At 34.9% G+C, this 7,602-nt stretch overlaps 1 protein-coding gene and 1 long non-coding RNA gene across 5 annotated transcripts in view; one reads left to right on the top strand and one right to left on the bottom strand.

Annotated features, from left to right (window-relative positions):
- The window catches only part of LOC147838166 (uncharacterized), a 148,051-nt gene that overhangs the window by 27,279 nt on the left and 113,170 nt on the right, over positions 1-7,602 (bottom strand). The window lies entirely within an intron of this gene.
- Positions 4,532-7,602, top strand: part of plxnb1a (plexin b1a) — a 199,131-nt gene continuing 196,060 nt past the window's right edge. For all 4 annotated transcript variants that reach the window (XM_087306601.1, XM_087306600.1, XM_087306598.1 and 1 more), the window contains exon 1: positions 4,532-4,816. The gene's annotated coding sequence lies outside the window, so the exon portion shown is untranslated. The remainder of the gene's footprint in view (positions 4,817-7,602) is intronic.

Genomic DNA, 7,602 nt, shown 5'->3' with positions numbered 1-7,602 from the left:
CTGAATCACAAAGTTGATTCAGTGTGGAATATTATAGCGTAAATATTACGGTGACATTGTGAAATATTAATTGAGTAAAAAGTACAGTAAATCACCTGCTCTAATAATATTATATAATAATCTTTTATAATATTATTATTTGCTGACAGCGACATCTTCTGGTTGTAGATAGCATTACAAGTCTTCAAGGAGACAAATGTCCTTTTATCTCGGAAAACTTTGACTCCAGTGTGTGTTTGTCCTGTAAATTCAGCTTAAGTAAAAGCCATCTTAGGAAGGTTTGCTGTAACTGTGTGTGTGTGTGTGTGTGTGTGTGTGTGTGTGTGTGTGTGTGTGTGTGTGTGTGTGTGGAAATCTGTAGGTTTTTACCCAATCATTCAGTCTATTTATTCACTTGTGCAATTGTGTGTACATTTATATTTATTCAGTATTTAAATTAATTTGAGTAATATTATTGCCAATTATTAAAATGTTAATTTGGTTTACCAACAATACCGTTTGTAAAGTAATATTTTCTGTACTTTAGTATATATATTATATAAGACAGTTTCTTTGTTTACTAAATAAGTGGATCTAATTTGGTTTGCATTGTAAACATTAAATAAAAATTAAAAACGGATCATGTTTTCAGGGGCGGATTTAATCAATAAGCAAGGTAAGCGGCCAATTAGGGCACTTCAATAAATACCTAGAAGTATAAATGATACCTATAAATTATATATAACATTGTTTTCTGTCATATTTTGTACGATGAGGTTCTCTCACCTTCATCATGGACCAGTCCAGCAGTCAAATAAGTAAAGATTTATTTTTAAAAATATAATTATTCATTATTTTTAGTTGTGAATTCATCTTTTAGTTGTGAATTGATCCTACAAGGTGCTTTACGTGCAGTGGTGTTAAGTAACTAATTACTTTCCCTTGAGTACATTTTTTGTGCCGCATTGATACTTTTACTCCACTACTTTCCTTTAATCTGCAGTCACTACTTTATTATTTTTTATCTATGGGTATTGGAAAAATCAGTCCTGTGATTCCTGTCCAATCAAATTACACACAAGGTAAATCGCCTCTTAATGAACTACCTCAAGACATGGACACTTAATAATTGCAGCAAACTGTTTGAAAGCATTAAAAGTGTCCAAGAAGATGTCCAAAATATTTACACGAATTGACCCAGAGACTGTTTTAGATACACTGATGAAAAGATGATGGACATTTACTGTACGATGACCAAAATGGTCTTAAACACTCAGCAGGCAAAGTACGTCAACATGTTGTCAGATTGACGTTGTACCCCAACGTCATGGACGTTGCATTTTATTTGGAAATGAACATGCTTTCCAAATAATGGTTGGGAACTCGAAGTCAGGCCAGCATCAATATCCAACGACCAACCTCAAATCAACCAAATATCAATGTATAATGATGTTACAGCTTGACGTTGTGTTGATGCTACCACTATGACGTCTATCAGACATTGGATTTTAGTTGCCATGCCCTTATGAATAAATGTCAGGGTTTTACATCAATATGACGTTGGTTTAAGATGTTGGCTGGACGTTGGATTTTGATCACTTTCTAACAACCTAAAATCAACCAAATATCAATGTCATTTGACATCATTATTAAACATTAAGATAACGTTGTCCTTAGACTCTGGCTAAATGTTGAATTTTGGTCTCCTGATGTCACAACCTAACTCTAACCTAATATTAACATCTTATGACATTGTGTGCCTGCTGGGCAAATGCACTACATAATGTTACGCTTACACACATCCACAAATTACATGTAAACGCATCAGCTTCTTGAGTACTTTTGAAAGGGCTACTTTTACTCATGAGTAATATTTACAACAGATACTTTTACTTTACTTAAACTACATTTTTAGGCAGGTAATGGCACTTTTACTTGAGGATGATTTTTCAGTACTCTTTACATCTGTTTACATGTTATTATTATTTTGCATTAAGATAAAATGTAGAAAAGGAAATCAAATAACATAAGTAAAAACGGCAAAATAACAATAAAAAAGTACAACATTTTTGAACTTCAGGCCCCATGGCTGGTAGTGTTTAGGGCCCCCAAAATCACTAAATCCGCCCCTGCATGTTTTATTTACTGTATTAAGTTTTGGGGCGGCAGGGTGGCGAGCACTGTCGCCTCACAGCAAGAAGGTTGCTGGTTCGAGTCCCTGCTGAACCAGTTGGCATTTCTGTTTGGAGTTTGCATGTTCTTCCTATGTTTGCATGAGTTTCCTAAAACATATGCTGGAATAGTTGGCGGTTCATTCTGTTGTGGCGACCTCTGAATAGAGACTAACCCAAATGAAAATGAATGAATGAATAAATATTATGCTTTTAGGTACAATACTCCCAAAATCATACCACAAGAAATAGCAAAACATTTAGCAGATTCTGTCCTGCTTATGTCATGATGACCACATGTCCCCACAGGTTTTAGCAATACAGTCAATTTTGAGTTTAGAGGGACACTTTTTCAGTCCCCATGAGTAAAATAGCTTATCAATCACACAGAAATAAAGGTTTTAGCAGATTGTCTCCAGTGAGGGTTTGGCTTAGAGGTAGGATTGGGATGGGGTGTAGAAAATACAGTCAGCACAGTACATTGGATAAATCTAGTACAAGTGTATGTGTGTGTTAAAATAACTGCAATTTAAGCTTTGGGTCTTTATATCACCTCTTAATGTTTGCACAGTAACTGTCCAACAAATTGTCCCCTTGGAATTATAAGTGTCTATCTGCATTCTGAATGATTTTGAGATAATGAGCTTCAAAGTTTTTGCATTCCATAGCAAACAGTATGTGTGTAACATTTGTTTTTCAAATAAAAAGTCCTAAAATGTAAACAACTTATAAAAAACATCCCATAATGTAAATAAGTTGTCATTTAATAAATACTCAATTTTGACAAAAATGTCAGATATAACCTTATAATTCTAAGGTGGCGAAATATCCTCCGAACATGCACCATCAGACAGTGACTTTCAAAGCAAATGGAAAGGCTCAGATATGATCAAATAAATAAGCTGTGTTTGTGGAAAAGTGTGAGGCCTTGATGTTGGTTTACTTTGAAGGTGTGGAGGAGGTGCCCGCAGATTGGCTGCGTGTGACTGATGCCCACTGTGAGGTGCTGCGGGATTGGCCGATCGTCCCTGTGATGCTGGATGAGAGGTGTGGCACCGCTGGGTGTGTTTTCAACAGTGTGTTTGTGAGCTCTTTCTTTGGCACACACACTGTGAACTCCCACCGCACGGAGCGACAGACACACCCACTCAAACAAACACCTACTGAACACACCCTCCATCTGTGGGTGCACACAAAACACAGCTCTGTGGAGCGAACACACAAACACACACTGGTAAAAACAAGTCATTTTTAAAATCATGGATAGTTGAATATAACCTGGAACTATGGTATTTCACAAATGTATAAACTGATTTATTGTTTCCCACGCTTTTTGGATTACCTCACAGTTTTACGCATCATTGAACTGATAGTTAGCCCAAGCATGACCTTTGACCCTGTCACCTCCTTTATTAGCTGAAGCTGAACGAGGCTTTCAGTTTACACAGGTTTAAAATGGCAATGACACTTAAGCTAATAAAAATGCATCTAAAATAAAAAATACAGATCAAAAGATCCAAACCAACCAAATATAGGTTACATATTTATTATTTAAATGTTTTATTTTAACAAATACACCCAACAAACAAACCTATAAATAGAGGCTACATTGTTTACCAAGCATTTGTTACATTGTTTTATAAACAAACTAATCTTTTAAACCCCAAATTACTATAAAATAATAATTTAACAACAAATAACTAGCACAGAAAACACCAAACAAACCTGTTAATATGTGGCTACATTGTTTACCAACCATTTGTTTTACAAGAAAGTCTAATGTTTTAAACACAAATTATTATAAAATAATGGTTTAACAAAATATAACTGGCAAACAAAACATGTTGGTTAAATTGTTTTACAAAACAAACTGAACATTGTTGTTAAAATGATGATAACAATAGAAAGCTCACATTGAATTGAACAAACAAAATAGATTTCTGTTTTATAAGCAACAAACAGGCTACAAAACAAATGATGCAGTGTTTTATTAAACAAAACACTAATCACAAACATTAAGTTTTAAGAAAAATAAATATTTTACTTAAACCATCAAATGAATACATTTTATAACAAAGGCATATGTTTTGTTTACATTTTTATATGGCACTAACAAACAAATGTGTTTTATTATTTTCGGTTTCCAGCAAACAGACAGACAAGCAGCATCTAAATTATTAAAAGAAGAATCTTTGAAAATCACTGGTGGGATGAATAAACATGGCTGTTTTTTTGTGTGTGAGGAGTCTCTTGTGTATGGACTTGGTAGGCGATGTCTGAAGCCCAGCCCTTTTCCACGAGCGGCCGCCGGGTCGCACTAGCGGACAATAACTCCACTGTGAACTGACGCTCACCTCCCGTTATTCCTCACCGAAACACTCACTCCCGGCCGCCAGTGACAGACAAGAGACGGGCTTCCAGGAGTTAGCGCCTCTAAAAATACACAGGAGCCCCTTTCAATCATTTCAGTGTTTAAGAAATCATCCTTTGGCTGGAAATAGACACGTGTGTTGCGGGCGGACACGAGCGGTCCCGGTGAAGTTTATGGACTGAAAGTCTCGTCGCTCGTGTGGATTAACTGGACTCAAATCACTGCCAGTCTGTGAGAAGCGAAGCGTCGCGCTTTTTTGTTTGTTTCAAAGAAGACTTCAATGCTTTAAATGCAGGTAAGAAGAGAACAGCCCATTGTTGCTGTCAAACATCTCTACTTTCAGTTGTTTGGTGAAAGACTTGTTGTTATTTATGTGGACGTTAACTTCTGTTTTGTGAACACAGTGGACACGGATTTAAATATTTCTGAGACAAAAAGAAGTTGGCAACATATTTAAAATATAAACCAATGTCTATATTTAGTCTAAATGTGGATTTCACTTATATGTTCACATTTTCTTGTGATAGAATTGTCAAAATGATCAAGAATGGTCAGTTAATTGTGTCTATAGTCTGTATGGTTGTATTGAATTGCTTTATTTAGATGGATAAGCTCATTCAATGTCTGAGGTTGCAGTTGGGAAAGACATTGTTTGGACTGTCAAACTTGAATTATACCGGTATGTATTGGATTACAGAATACTTATAATTCAGTGTTTGCAAAACCTGTAGATCCCATCATCATCTTCCCAGTGAACTTGCTGAACAGCTGCACACAAAGGTGCATTCAGTCTGTTTGGAGGGGCTAAATTTAATGCTCCTTATTCTAAGCAAACGAAGATTATGAGAGAAAAGTATTTAATATTACATAACGTAATACATAATTTCACCTAATATGACGAGTTTTTACATTTCGTTCCAGGTGATTCTGAGTGGTGTTCCTGAATTTACCACACTGTATTTTGACCAAATTATTAGGGTAACACTTTACAAAATGGTTGTATCAGTTATTTTTAGTTAATGGTAACAAACAATTAACCATACATTTTTACAGTATTTATTAATCTTTGTTAATGTTGGTCAATGGTATAAAAGTCAACCATTGTTAGTTCTTGCTAACTCACAGTGCATTAGCATATATTAACAAGCACAGCTTTGGGTTTTAATAATGCGTTCGTAAATGTTTAACTATATAATTAATAAATGCTGTACAAATGTTGTTCAATATGTTAGTTAATAAATTAACTAGTCTAACATCCCAGCAGGCATAGGATGTCAGATTGACCTTGTACCCCAACGTTGTGGGGATGTTGCATTTTGTTTAGAAATGAAAATTGGGTTAACATCAGAACCCAACGACAGGTCGACGTCAATGTCCAATGCTTAAAATCATTCAAATATCAACATCTAATGATGTTACAGCTTGATGTTGTGTAGACGTCACCACTATAACATCTATCAAGTGCTAAGTTTTGGTTGTCATACCTGACGAATAAATGTCGGTATTTGACGTCAATATGACGTTGGTTAAAGATGGATTTTGGTCAACCTAAAGTCAACCAAATATAAATGTCGTTTGATGTCGTTATTGGACGTCCAAATAACGTCGTCCTTAGACGCTGGCTAGACATTGAATTTTGGTCATCTGACATCACGACCTATATCTAACCTAATGTTAACGTCTTATGATGTTGTGTGCATGCTGGGATTACCTAATGCAACCTTAACATAAAGCTTGGTCATTGTAAGGTTTATTACCAATAATTTGTTTACATAATTTGGGTCTTTCAGATTTTAAATGACAAAGCATCAAATAAAGCAAAAGAAGATAAACCGGTTCCATGTCAGCCGCCAGCTGTTAGTAAAATGGCATACAACCAGATCTGTTGCCTCATGGTGGATTCTTCGACTGTGTTGTGTTTTATTTTGGCAGCAGAGCTTCTTTTTAACCACAATATACTGAGCTTGACATATTTGTGATCTGGTTCATGTTTCATGCATCAGCTAAAAACACACAAAGCGACCTCATGTTTGTTGAAGTGTTATGACACTAATGTCTTCATAATGAAATAAGCTTAGATTATGTACGGGAACTTTAAATAACAGTAAGCAGAGATTAAAGAGATACTTCACCCAAAAATGAAAATTTACTCACCTTCAAGAAGTTAAATAGCTGTATAATAGGGCTGCACGATATTGGAAAAATCTGACATTGCAACATATCTTGCAATATACTTTGTTATACTTGGAAAGAATTTTTAGGTCACACTTTACTTTAAGGTTCAGTTCTCGCTCTTAGCCAAACATTTTGACTTTTGCTTTAATAAACTCATAATTTGCTCCTTATTAATAGCTATTAAGGTAGTTTAGGTATTGGGTGGGATTAGGGATGTATGGAGATTATACAGAACATGTGCTTTATACTAATAAGCAGCTAATGTCTCAGTAACATGCATGCCAATAAACAGCTAGTTAATCGAATGAGATGATTCTGTAAAAAGTGAATTATGCATAATATGTAATAAACAAACTACAAGCATAGATAAATGCAACAAAGCAAAAATAAAAGTTGAATTAACAGTGCATGCTTTATGATTTTGTATATGTAAATATAAAATCACACTTCAAAGTCGACTCAACATTGCATATTTATTTATTTATTTTATTTATTTATACAGGGACAATGTACAACATGACATGTTGTGCCAGAGTTAGCTATAAAGCTAATTTACATCTGTAGTCCCTGAGTAGGAGGTTGTAAAAAGAATACAATATTCACTCACAGTACAACACAATACATCATTATCAATAAAATGAAATCAAATCATTGATCGCATATTTGATTTTGTCTAAGCCAAATTTTAAGAACAGTTTTAAAATGATTAAAAGTGGTACTCTTTCTGATTTGCACTGGTATTTTGTTCCATCTTTCTGCTGCTCTGACTGAAAAAACAGATTGTCCAAAAGCAGTTCTCTTAAATTTAACTGAACATTTACATCTAACTGATGACCTAGTCTGTCTTGTATTGTCCTTGCAGACAATCACACATTGTATCTGTCTCAATACCCAGAGATCTAACCT

The sequence above is a fragment of the Danio rerio genome, chromosome 23 (assembly GCF_052040795.2).
Source record: "Danio rerio strain M-AB ecotype USA chromosome 23, GRCz13ab, whole genome shotgun sequence".
NCBI lineage: Eukaryota > Metazoa > Chordata > Actinopteri > Cypriniformes > Danionidae > Danio > Danio rerio.
This window is presented reverse-complemented; position numbering and strand designations above follow the sequence as displayed.